We start from the raw sequence: 13,066 nt of genomic DNA on the forward strand, positions 1-13,066 counted from the left end.
GGTGGTGAGTAAGGTGGCATTAAGAGGGTGGTTAGGGTGAAGGTGGTATGGTGGTGGTAGGGTAGAGTGGTGGGTAGGGAGGTGGTTTGGGTGGTAGCATGGGATGGGGTAAGGTGATGGGTAGAGTGGTGGGCCGGATTGTAGCATGAGATGGGGTAGGGTGGTGGTAGTGTGATGGTTAGGGTGGTGGTGGTTGGGGTTGTGGAGTTGGTAGAGTAGGGTGGTGGTGTTCGTTTGAGTGGAGGAGACTAGAGTGGTGGGTAGGGTGGTATTTGTGATTAGGGTGGTGTTGGTAATGTGGTGGTCGTAGCTAGAGGAATGGTGGGAGCACGGTGGTAGGGTAGTGTTGGTAGGGTGGAGGTTATAGGGTGATGGTGGGAGGGTGGGAGGGTGGTGGAAGGGCGGTGGTGTTGATTGGAGTGGTTAGGGTAGTGATGGTAGAGGTGGTAGCGTGGTGGTATTGGGTATAGTAGTGGTGGTTGGGGGTATGGTGGAACAGTAGGGTGTTGGTGGTGGAGTAGTGGTTGTTGGGTGATGGAAGTTAGGGTGGTGGTGGTTAGGGTGGTGTGTAAGGTGGCATTAAGAGGGTGGTGGTAGGGTAGAGTGGTGGGTAAAGTGGTGGTTAGGGTGGTAGCATGGGATAGGGTGGGTGGTGGGTAGAGTGGTGGGCAGGGTGATAGTGTGAGAGTGGGTAGTGTGATGATTAGGGTGGTGGTGGTTGGGATGGTGTGGTTGGTAGGGTAGTGGTGGTGGTGGTAGGGGGTAGTGTAGGGTGAAATGGGCTGGGTGTTAGAACTGGGGTAGTGGTGGTGGTGGTACATTAGGGTGGTGATTTTGAGAAGATGGTGGTAGGGTGGTAATGGTTAGGGTGGAGGGAGAGTGACAGGGTGGTAATAGCATGGTGGGTAGGATGGTGGTGGTAGGGTGGTAGGATAGGGTGGTAGGGTAAATTGGAGGTGCTTACACTAGTGGGGAGTAGAGTGCTGGTGTTAGGGTGATGGTGTTAGTGTGGTGGTGGTAACATGGTGATAGGGTGGTGGGTATGTAGGTTTGGGGGTGTGTAGAGTGGTAGTTCAGGTGGTGGAGGCTAGGGAAGTGGGAACATAGGGTCAGACGGTGATGGTTAGAGTGCTGGTGAGTAGAGTGCTGGTGTTAGGGTGGTGGGGTTAGGTTGGTGGTGGTAAGGTGGTGTTGGCAAGGTGGTGGTAGGGTGGTGGGTATGCTAGTTAGGGTGGGGACAGGGTGGTTGTTGAGGAGGTGGGTAGATTGGTGATGGTAGGGTAGAATGGTGAGATGGTAGGGTGTTGGTAGGATTGTAGGTAGGGTGGTGGTGGTAGGGTAGTATAGTGGTTAGGGAGGTGGTGCTAGGGTGGTGGGTGTGTAGTGGGTGTGGTGGTGGATAGTGTAGTTATTGGGGTGGTGTTAGGGTGGAGCCATAGTGGTGGAAGTGGGGTGGTGGTAGTGAGGTGGCTAGGGTGGGAGTTTGGATGGTGGAGGTTAGGGTAGTGGGTAGAGTGGTAGTGGTTGGGTAGGGTGGTTATGGTGGTTAGGGTTGTGCTGGGATAGGGTTGTGGTGTAATTGTGGTTAGGGTGTCGGAGGTGGTGGTTAGAGTGGTTGTAGGATAATGTGGTTGGGAAGAGTGGTGGTGGTAGAGAGTAGGGTAGTGAGCTGGTGGAAGGGATGAGAGTGGTGGTGATAGGGAGGTGGGTATGATAGTGGTGGGATGTGGTTAGTGTGGTGATGGTAAGGTGGTGGTGGTGGTTACAGTGTTGAATAGGGTAGTAGGTTAGGGTGAGGTGCTGATGGGGGTGGTGGATGGTAATTTGGATGGTAGTGATATGGTTGGATGGAAGTGATGGTGGTAGGGTTGTGCTTAGGGTGTTGGTTTGTGTGGTGGAGGTTAGGGTGGTCGGTAGAGTGGTTATGTTAAGATAGATTTGTGGGTCAGTAGGATTGTGGTGGTTAGTTTGGTGCTGGGTAGAGTGCTGGTTGTAGGTTGGTAGTGGTAGGGTGGTGATGGCTAGGGTGGTGGTTTGGGTAGAGTGCTGGTGTTAGGGTGGCGGTGGGGTGGTAAGGTGGTGATAGGGTGGTGAATAGACTGGTGGGTATGGTGGTTAGGGTGGTGGATAGAGTGGTACTATGATGATAGGATGGTGAGGTGGTAGGGTGGTGCTGGGTATGGTGTTGATGGATAGGGTGGTGTTGGTAGGGTTGTGGGTACAATGGTGGTGGTATGACAGTGTGATGGTTAGGGTGGTGGTAGTAGGGTGATGCTGGTGGGTGGATGGTGGGTGTGGTGGTGGTTAGTGTGGTCGATTGGGTAGTATTAGGGTGAGTGGCTTGGTAGTGGAAGTAGGGTGGCGGTAGTAGGGAGTTGGCTAGTGTGGTGGTTTGGGTGGTGAAGGTTAGGATGGTGGATAGAATGGCTGTGATAGAGTAGGGTGGTGGGGTGGTAAGTTGGTGGTGGGTAGGGTGGTGGTGATTATGGTGGTGGTGGTAGGGTGTTGGGTAGGATGGCGGTGGTTGGGTCATGCTAGAGAAGGGTGGTGATATAGTTGTGGTTAGAGTGATGGCGGTGGTGATGGTGGTGGTAGAGCAGTGGGTTTGAGTACAGTAGTAGTGGTCAGGAGTAGAGTAGGTTGTTGGTGGTGGAGTGCTGATGGTGGGGATAGCGAAGTGGTCATAGAGAGGTGGGTAGGATGGTGGTGAGAGGGTGGTTAGTGTGGTGGTGGTAAGGGTGTTGGGTAGGGTGTGGTGCTGGTAGCGTAGGAGGGTGTGGGGGTGATTAGGGAGCTAGTGGTACGGTGGGGTGGTGGGTAGGGTGGTGGTGGTTAGGCTTGTGGTGGTAGGATGGTGGTGGGTAGGATAGTGGTGGTTAGGATAGAGGTGGTAGGGTGGTGGTGGGTAGGGTGGTGGTGGGTAGGGTAGTTGGGGTAGGTGGCAGTGGTGGTAGGGTTGTGGGTAGGGCAGTGGTTCATGTGGTGGAGGGTAGGATGGTGGTTAGAGTGGTTACTGTAGTATCGGTGTTGGGTAGGGTGTTAGGATGGTGGTATGTAGGGTGCTGATGTTAGGGTTGTGGTGGTTTGGGTGGTGGAAGCTAGGGCAGTGAAAAGAGTGGTCATGGAAATATTGGGTGGTAGGGTAAGGTGGTGGTTGTTAGTGTGGTTGGGGGGTAGGGTGCTGATGTTAGCGGGTGGTGATAAGTTTGTGAATAGCCTGGTGGGTGTGTTGGTGAGGGTGGTGGGTAGAGTGGTTGTTCCAATGTTGGATAGGGTACAATGGTCGTGGTACATTTGTGTGGTGGTTAGGGTGGTGGTGGTAGGGTGGGGGGTGGATAGTGAGTCTGGTGGTTAGCGTGGTGTTAGGGTGAGAGCATGGTGGTGGAAGTAGGGTGGTGGTGGTAGGGAGGTTGATAGTGCAGTGGTTTGGGTGGTGGGTACAGTGGTTCTGATAAAGTGGGGTGGGAGGGTGGTGGTAGAGTGGTGGTTAGGATGGTGGTGGTAGGGTGTAGCATGGTGATGGAGAACTGGTGGTGGGGATTTGGTGGGGGCGGTAGGGGTTGGATGGTGGTGGTAGGGTGGTTAGTGTGGTGGTGGTTGGGTGGTGATGGTTAGGGTGGTAGGGTAGGGTGTGGTGCTCCTAGTGCCAGTGGTGGTGGGTGGTGGCTTGGGTGGTAGTGGTACAATGGGGTGGTGGGTAGGGTGTTGGTTGTTAGGATAGTGGTGGTGGTGGTGGGTAGAGTGGTAGGGGCAGGTAGGTGTGGTGAGTAGGTGGTGGAGGTCCAGTTTTTATTATGGAGGTGGTGAGGTTGGAGGTGGTGGTTAGGGGGGTGTTTGGGGAGGTGTGGTTGTGGTAAGGTGTTGAGTTGGGTGGTGATGGTCGTAGAGGAGTTGGGGTAGTATGGTGTGGTCTCTATATTGGTGGTGGTGGGAGCTTGGTTGTATGGTTTGGTAATTTGGGTGGTGTTAGGGTGGTGGGTGGGTGGGTAAAGGCTACAGTGGTTTGAAGAGTGGTCATGGTAACACAGGTTGGTAGGGTAAGGTGGTGGAGATTAGGGTTGTGGTGGGTATATTGTTGGTGTTAGAGTGGTGGTGGTGTTAGGGTGGTGTGTATATTAGTTAGCATGGTGGTCGTTTGCGTGGAAGGTAGGGTGGTGGTAGTTGGGTATGATGGTAAGGTGGCAGGGTGGAATAGGGTATGATGTTTGGTGGGTAGGGTGGTGGTGGTAGGGTTGTGAGTGGGGTGGTAGGGTAGGGTGGTGGTTAGGGTGGCGGTGGTGGGGTGGTGGTGCTGGGTGGGGTTGTCGGTGTGGTGGTTAGGGTGGGGGCATAGTGGTGCTTGTAGGGAGGTGAGTAGGGCGTGCTGCGGGAGGTGAAGATTATGGTGGTGGGTAGACTAGTTGTGGTATGGTCGGGTGGTAGGGTGATGGTGGGTGGGGTGCTGGTTAGGATGGTGATGGTAGTTAGAGTGGTACTAAGTTAGGGCGGTGGTGTAATTGTGGATAGGGTGATGGCGTGGGGGGTAGGGTAGGGTGTTGGTGGTGGGGCTTAGGGTGGTGGTAGGGAGGTGTGTACAGTGGTGATGGGAGAGTGGTTAGGGTAGTAAATAAATAAATACAGAGGAACCAAGTCTAAGCATGGGCGGATTTTGCGGATTGGCAATCCGCGAACTTGCGTATTTACGGATTCGCAATCCGCGAAGATCCGCGAACTCTAGCGGATTTGCGGATTTTTCCGTTTTTTGTGTTGGCGCGTGTTCGCGCCGATTTTGGGACAAGTTCGCAATTGCGAACTTACTTTTCGGCTTGCAACGGCCGCGACTATGTTGTTTCTACGTCTGGTTTATCATCACAGGTTCACAGCACCCTCTGTTTCACCACTGCCACCCTCTGGGACACCCATGCCACCCTCTAGTACATCCTCACTGGCACCTATTAGGTTTATTTATCACTGTAGATTATGGTGGTTGAAAAAAGCAAGCACACCTGCCCTTCTTCAACTGCCATCAATTAATTTGTGTTTCATTAATGTGTCAGTAATTTTGAAAGTTCCAGTCTGGCTGGCACCTGCTTCCTTCCTTATCTGTAATTTGCTTTTTGTTGCAGTGAATTTTTTTTTTCACAGGACCTTTATGGTGCTATTCTATGAGCCTGCTGTTTGGGTCATAGCAGGGTCATAGAATAGTTGCAAACTCTGGAGGGGCCCATCAGGAAGCACTACCTTGAATGTTACTAATGTTAAGTTTGAACTTTTGCACCTGCTCATTGCTTTCATTTTAGCTAAAATCGTTTTTTCTGCAATTTCGCGCGTTTTTTGGGGCGCGAATCCGTGCGAGATCGATTTCGGAAGCCGCGAATACGTGCGAATACAAAATTGTTTTTGTTGCGACGTGTATGTTCGCGTGATCTTGCGCGTGTTCGCGAGGCGCTTCTAGCTATTCGTTTGCCAAGTTACCCTATCGGTCGTACACGGGCGCGGCCATCTTGTTGGCGTGACGTAATTCCGTTTCCGCCCGCTATGTGTAATCTCGCAAAGTGTGCTGCTCGCTAGTACAATTTCGCGCGTACTCGCAAGGAAAATCTCGCGCGAACTTACCCACGCGGTCGTGAACGGGCGCGGCCATCTTGTTTCTCATTCATTGCTATGGTTCTGGGCATGCTTTCTCTATCCTCTCTCAATCTCTGCCATCCTTTGCTTGTTTGAAGTTTTTTTGATCTAATTTTACTTATTATCTAACCCTCTATTTTTCTAGCTCTATATTTTTGTGTTTTCTGCAGCTTTTAGTTACTTTTAAACTACTTTTTTAAACTCTTTTCTTTTCTTCTTCACTATTCTATTTCTTCTTTATCATTTAAGTTTATTTCTGCCCAGACCATGGTAAAGGGAGCCGGGAAGCACCCTGAGAAGGGGAAGGGTCCCGCACCCCGTGCCCGGCTCCCGTGCGGGCGTTTAAGGGGGGAGCAAGTGGTCCCGAGGGAGATCTTCAGCGCGGAGGAAGTGGCGGCACTGATCTTCCACGTCCAGCGCCGCCTCCCCAAGACGATCCTGGGAGGCGGCAAGATCGCGACCGGCTATGGCATCCGGGAGCGCCGCCAGCGGTGGGAGAAGGTGTGCCGGGCCATGTACAAGATCTCTGGGGTCCGGCGCACATATAACCAGGCCACCCACCGCTGGACCGATGTCATGGACCGGGAGCGGGACTTGCTGGACGCGCTCGGCGTAGAGGTCCCCGGGCTTGGTGAGTAGTAGTAGTAGTACATTTACTACTCTGTTTTATCCTGCTCTGTTATTTGCAAATCTTTGTTCTTTACCAAGAGCAATAATGCTGCCGATTACATTGAGGTAAATTATATTTCAAAATCTTCTATGCATTTCATTTTCAGGTGCACTGCTCTCCTTCTCAGTAGCCTTGCTTGCTACTATGCTTCTTTGTTTTGTATGTTGTGTTCAGAAGCATTTCATTGGCCTGAGAAATTATGTATGAGTGTACTGTAAAGAAAAGAACTGCGTAATGCTAGACAGTAAGGGTCATATTTTCAATTACCGGCGCATCCCTGCAAAGTAGCAGGGATGCGGCAGTAATTGTGTGCCATGCCACCACCACCCATTGGCCCAAAACGTCACAGAAGCCTTACGCATCTGTGCCGTAAAGGCAGCGCATTGCTGGAGTTGCGTGCCAACGATGGCGCAGCTCCAGCAATGCTCTGGGGTACCCTATCTCCCCAATGCTGCATCAAGCCGTACGTCGGCTTCAAGCGCGCAGGGTTTGAGTCATGCATCATTGTCCTAAAAGTGACTGATTGACATCTTGTAGATTTCCCTCAGCCACTTTTAGGATTCGTTCCTGCGCAGGTACGCCCTCCCTTGCGCCGGAACGCCCCCTGATGGCGCAGGGCTTTACAACGTGATGCATCGCCCATATGCCCATATGTGTTTTTTTTTTTAATATATACGCCGCACCAACACCATGGCGAGTCTTTTGTTCTGCCGCTGCGTCAGAAAAGGCACGCAACAATGGAGGAAAATCAGCCGCAACTTCCGCAAGGGACTTATAAATCAGCCCCAACAGACTGAAGTCCAGTCCTTCCTTTAGACAGTCACATGGCTATCAGAAGAAATAGTGGCGGTGGTGGCGGGTGGATTGATAGTTTGAGTATTCACTGATCTGCAAGCAGGATGGACTTTGTCTGTCACGTGTTGCGCACTGCTGCCTGCAGTGCCAGGCCTAGGCAAACCTCTTTAGTAGTCTGTTTATTGAGTTACATAGGAACTTTCTAAGTCAACGTTCCGCAAATCAGGCAATACGAATAACGTAGTATACCACATGAGATAGATCCCGTGGAATAGTTGTCTATCTATTTGCTATTTTTCCAAAATATGTTGTTATTGTTCTTTTGAAATGTTTGATTTGGTTGAAAAATCTCATCCATGTTTTCTGGTTTTTCTTTCTTTCATGTTGTACATCAGCTCCCCCCAAGGGCAAGAGGACACAGGAGGAGGGTGCTGAGGATGCAGGCCAGGATCGGGCAGGCGAGGGCTCCTTTGCTGGCCCCAGTAAGTTTACATTTTAATAAACAGTACATATTTTTTCCTAGCGTTCCTCATTCGATTTTTTCTAAATCGTCTTTGATCTTCTTGTAGACTGGATATAAATTCTTATCCTGCCTCGAATATGACTCCCTGTGGTATTACTAGACTATTCTTATTAGTCTGTCTGTGTAGCTAACTAAGATTGGACATTTGGCAATTCCATTGGACTCCCATTATATTCAGCAATACCTCTATGCACTGTCTCCTTACTGACTAGATAGTGTGGCAGAGTCATTCAGCTCCCGAAGTCACCGATTATAGATCCCCAATGATCTCTAGATTATCGTACGCAGGACAAGAGAGTAGTACGGAGTCACAGCACAGTCAAGAAGTGTCAGAGGCACTCATGCTTGCAAAAATTCCAAAACCTTTAGCTCATCCACTCTAGTCTAGAGGAACAAAAACCACAGAGTCTATTTAAGTGTAAAAGCTTTATTAAAAGTAAACACATTTATTAAAATCTACTTTGTCATAAAACTATTTAACTGTAAACGGAAAAGTGGTTAGTGCTGACGATTAATTGGACACATTTCTTGTGGTCGAGCCGAACTCTCACCTAGTTTGAACTTGATCCTGGTCGTGTTCTTAGGACTCAGGAGTCAAGCTTCTGTCTGTTAGGAGAAAAAGTGGTGCGTGTTAAAAATCAAAAGCAAGCATTCATCAGTTGTGCATAAAAGTGCAGCAAGACAACAGCCTTCCCTGGAAAATGGGACATTTTTACTATGGAGTAGACAGTCACAAATTATTACATTGTATTCTGTTTTTTTTAACATTTCTCCTAGACCAAATATTATATAGTAGTGAGTGGTGTATTCTAACATTCTTAAATGTACTTTGTAGGTGTAACATCTGGTGACGGGGTCAGCGCGGAGGTGGCTGTGTTGGACTTGGACTCGGAGGCCTCTGGGGAGGAGGCGGCGGTAGAAGAGCTGGTGGCCGTTCCTGTGGGGGATCAAACGGTGGTGGCGGAAACAGGTAAGCTATATATTCCTTACTTATTGAGATTGAAGACTGCATAGTGTGCTTTCTGCACGGGTGTATTACAATTACAAATCAACCAGGTAGTAGCCTTCTCGAAATGTACTTCGACTTAGCTGTGAAGTTTTTGGTGAGAAGAATCCCAATAAGTTCTTAGACGAACGTGATGGATGGGATGAACGAAAAGCGAAAGAAGGGTGTAAGTAAGTGGGACGCGAACTTGTATGATGGCTGGCAAAGAAGAACGATATGTGTTTGCTTGGACCCAGAGGTGGCTGGGAAGGAAAGAATATGGTATGGTGCATGGCTGGGTCAATGATGAAGCAAGGATGGGTGGAAGGACAGCAGCCTGGGTGGGTGAAACAGAAACTGTATGTGTGCGTATACTTTGACTGAATGGATGCCTGGAGCATGGTATTCTCTGACTCTTACATAGCACATGTGTATCTAGAGAGAGTAGATGGTCGCCAGGTGAAGTAAGTGTTACCTTGAAGAGCATGTACCACCGCACCCGCACGTCCGTCCCAGTGCAGGGAAGGCAAGGAAAAGAAATTGTAAATGTGTCCAATACTACCATGAATAGTAGCAGTACTTTGTATTGCGTTTGCATTCACAGCATATATCTGGTTATTACGGTGGACACTCCGTACCTCTCTTAATAACTTTAGTTTACTTGTAGTACGTCATTCATGTGTGGGTGTATCACTGTTCACTCAATATTAAGCAAAGCACCTAAAGTCATCTCATCTGTCATTAAATACGTCCCATGTGAAGTGATAGATAATCAAATTAGTTAGCTTCTTCAGTTTCCTTTTCTAGTACTCATTTGCACTGTAGGGTGAAAGGTAAATTAATTAAGCAGTAGCCCTTGTAACAGAGTATTCTCAGTGCCACCCGTAATAGAAAAGTAATAGCTTCACCACCTGCATGTACTGGACCGGTACAGTAACGCAAGTCTGTCTCCATCATCATGGTGTGCAACTTTTTTTCTCGGGTGCAACTTCACTGTGCTGTGTCCATGTCATTCTGCCGGCTTGCATAAGATAACGTACCCATTTCCCTAAACAAGAGAGAAGAAGAAGAATAAGACTGGTGTACTGTCATAGTCGACTGTAATGGAAGTCCATAGTGGTCGTAGAATTAGTTCATTAAACTACCACTACTGTTAGAGCAAGGATGCAGAAGTGGGAGGTTACATAGATACTGTCCTCAATAGTTATGTACTGTGCTTTCAATTTGCTACTTGTACTCTGTGACCCAACTTTCGGCTCAATCACTTTGTGTTATTAATAAGGAGCATTGGTTACAGACTATGTCTTTCTTTCTTCATACAGTTGCTCCTTCCAAATCAACAACAAGGAGGGAGCAGGCTAGATTGGCCCGGCAACGGAGGCTGGAGGCCACAGTCGCCGAGTATCGGCGGCTGGTGGCCCTGGAGGAGGAGGAGGACACGCAGTCGAGCGGGGCAACATCTTCGACTGTGACCACTGCATCCTCCTCCGTGACTAAGCCAGCGGGACCGAGCCGGGCTAAGAAAGCCGACCGCCACCGCCAAGCAACCGAAATACCAGCTGCCCCCCACAGGAGCTGCAAGGAACGCCAACGCCGCCTACGAATCCGCATGTCCAACCTGGAGCAGGAGGTCCTGAGGTATAAGACCTTGGTTAAGGGCCTCCGCTCCGAGCTTGCCACCCTCCGCAAGGAGTATGATGCCCATGCCGCATCATGCACCAGCACCAGCACCCTCCAGTAGTGGAGTGTCCCTTGCCCTTTTTTTATAGACTTTTGGGGGGTGGGATTTGGGAGTTGGGATCGTTTTGGGACGTTTCAGAGACAATCGTTGGGGTTAGGGTGGGTGAGGGAGATTATTTTGTTAGGGATAAATAAATATATTTTTCAACTTTATCTGACCATACCTGTTTTTTACTGCTTTTCAGTCTGGTGGGTGGGGGGCGGGGGTGTAACAGTAACTTTGTTTTCCTGAACAGTCGTAGGACTTTAGTAGTACAACCGTCAATCTCTTGTCTACTCCGAAATAATACTCCATTATACTACCTCCCACCAAACGCTTATCTTACCTGTAATTTGTGTTAGAAATTAGGGCTAGGCCCAGGGCTGGCTCCAGGTGAAATGGGGATTAACGTTGTCATTCCTGGGCGGGTGACATTTCCTCATTGCGGTGGTACTAGTGGTGTGACACAGTGGCAGTTGCATGCCTATGGAAAAAAAGAAAACGAAACCTTGTTTGTACTCCTTACTGTAGCATTACAACGGTTACGGTACGATCGAGAAAATAGCAGGTGACAGTACACTAGAACAGTGCCATAATGTAGCCTAACAAATGGTAAAGTATTGCAAGTATAACTAGTACTTGCGTTGAATTTATTTGACATTGGCTACTACTACTAGAAGATATAGTACTGAAGCTGAGTAAGTCTAGAAGATATCCTCGTATTCCTTCACCAGCCTGTTGCTGCTATCACCTTATCCTCCCCAGCAAGTGTGTGGAATTATTGATGTCATTTTAGTCGGACATCAAGCAAAACAACACAGCCCGGGGGAAGAGGGTTAGGGTTTGTAAAATGGATGGGAATGGGGGTTTCTTTTTGGGTAGGTTTTGTTGAGAGAAGAAAAAAAAAGCAGAGCATGGACAAACAATAATTGAAGATACAGAGTTTACAGACAATCTTTGGTTACAAACTAAAGGTAAGCACATGCAGTCACACTCATAGAATAAAAGACAACAATGGATACTGTATCTGTATTGCGTATGTTGTTGGAGTTGTCCTGTTGAAATTGGTAAGTAAGTTGCATGCAGCAAACAATTCCTCTTATTGGCGGCACTCCTCCATTCCAGCTGACGCTTCGTCCATCAATGTGGTGGTGACCACTGACAGAAGAGACACCCTGTCCACTGCCTGCCTGGCGGATGTTGACTGAAACCCGGCCTGTAATTATTGAACGGAAAACAGGAAGTGCTATTACAATACCACTGATAAATAAATAAAAGGTATGTACGCTGTGTGGTTCAAAAAGTGACACTTTGATTTCCCTAATAGACAGTACAATATTTTTGAAATTGCGTGCTCTGTCTGAGTCACCTTTTTAAGGATCAATAAGTATGGCCAAAATATTATAGCGGATCTTTCCCCTCAAGGTGGGTGTACTACTGTGTTTTAGAACAAAATTTGACCTTCCCAGCAATGCTCCCACCAAGACCCTTACTAAAGCCAGTCGCAAAAATGTAGAAGAACCCAATCATATCTCCAAAAACGATGCCTAGCAGAAAAATGGTTACAAAACGTACTTTGAAAGTAACAGTAGACCCAAATACAGACCGTGGATTGTATTCAAACCACTTGCCTGCAAGCAAAAGTATCCATAGCCAGCATCGCTCCAACAGTGCTCTACAACAACAGAACCGCGTTGCAATAGAACCCCCCTAAACACATGCAATCCTGCTGCTAGGGCTAACCCTAACGAACCCTAACTTACAAAAAGTGCCAAAACTGGTGTTTCCTTATGGATTTTGTCCAACAAACTTCTAGCCGGTATTAGACCTTCCCAGGAATGCCCCAGGCAAGACCCGCCAACCCACCCGCAAAAAAACACCCGACACAACACCACCAAACAGCGAAAAAGCTAAATCTCATACTTACAATGTCTCTCGGCCTTCGGTCCAAACGCGGCGCTGTGCAGCTAGGTCGTCATCATCATCAATCATCATAACTCCTGTTTTCCACCACGGATTTCCTGAAAAGCAAATGCAATCAAGATTAGACTGTCGCAGCAGTGCTTCGACAGAGACCCCGGCCGCAACCCACCCACGAACAGCAGGAAGCCCCCCAAAACGCTACATTGAGCAAGATGTCTGAAGAAATGGCAAAAAAAAGGCTTTTCCTTAAGGATTTTGTCCAAAACACTTCTATCCGGCATTAGACCTTCCCAGGAATGCCCCAGCCAAGACCCGCCAACCCACCCGCAAAAAAACACGCGACAACACCCCCAAACAGCGAAAAAGCTAAATCTCATACTTACAATGTCTCTCGGCCTTCGGTCCAAACGCGGCGCTGTGCAGCTAGGTCGTCATCATCATCAATCATCATAACTCCTGTTTTCCACCACGGATTTCCTGAAAAGCAAATGCAATCAAGATTAGACTGTCGCAGCAGTGCTTCGACAGACACCAAAAATTACACACAAACCCCCGGAACCCCGCCAAAGAGCACCTCAAAGGCAAGCAAGTCAGCAAAAACGGCAAGAAATTTCCACCTCATATTTGGTCCAAAACACTTTTGTCCATTATTAGAGCTTCACAGCAATGGGCCCAAAACCGTCAACTCACCCGCAAAGAAGTACAACACCCCCACAAGTGCTGAGTCTTTCTTCATTGTGCGTAATCCAGCACTCTGCTTGGAGGGAAATCGCAGTCTGGAGGAGGAGGATAGAGGAGCATGTTCTTCAGAACTTGTGAACCTGAGGAATGTAGACTGCGGCA

General features: G+C 48.7%; 1 long non-coding RNA gene across 1 annotated transcript; it reads left to right on the forward strand.

The window, feature by feature from the left end:
• The first annotated feature begins 7,466 nt into the window (after positions 1 to 7,466).
• LOC144807775 (uncharacterized) lies at positions 7,467 to 10,203 on the forward strand. The gene is made up of 3 exons (XR_013606435.1): positions 7,467 to 7,554; positions 8,431 to 8,565; positions 9,903 to 10,203. It is a non-coding gene; the product is annotated as an uncharacterized LOC144807775 (long non-coding RNA).
• The last annotated feature ends 2,863 nt before the right edge of the window (positions 10,204 to 13,066 follow it).

This window comes from Lissotriton helveticus, chromosome 1_2 (genome assembly GCF_964261635.1).
Source record: "Lissotriton helveticus chromosome 1_2, aLisHel1.1, whole genome shotgun sequence".
In the NCBI taxonomy this organism is placed as follows: Eukaryota; Metazoa; Chordata; class Amphibia; order Caudata; family Salamandridae; genus Lissotriton; species Lissotriton helveticus.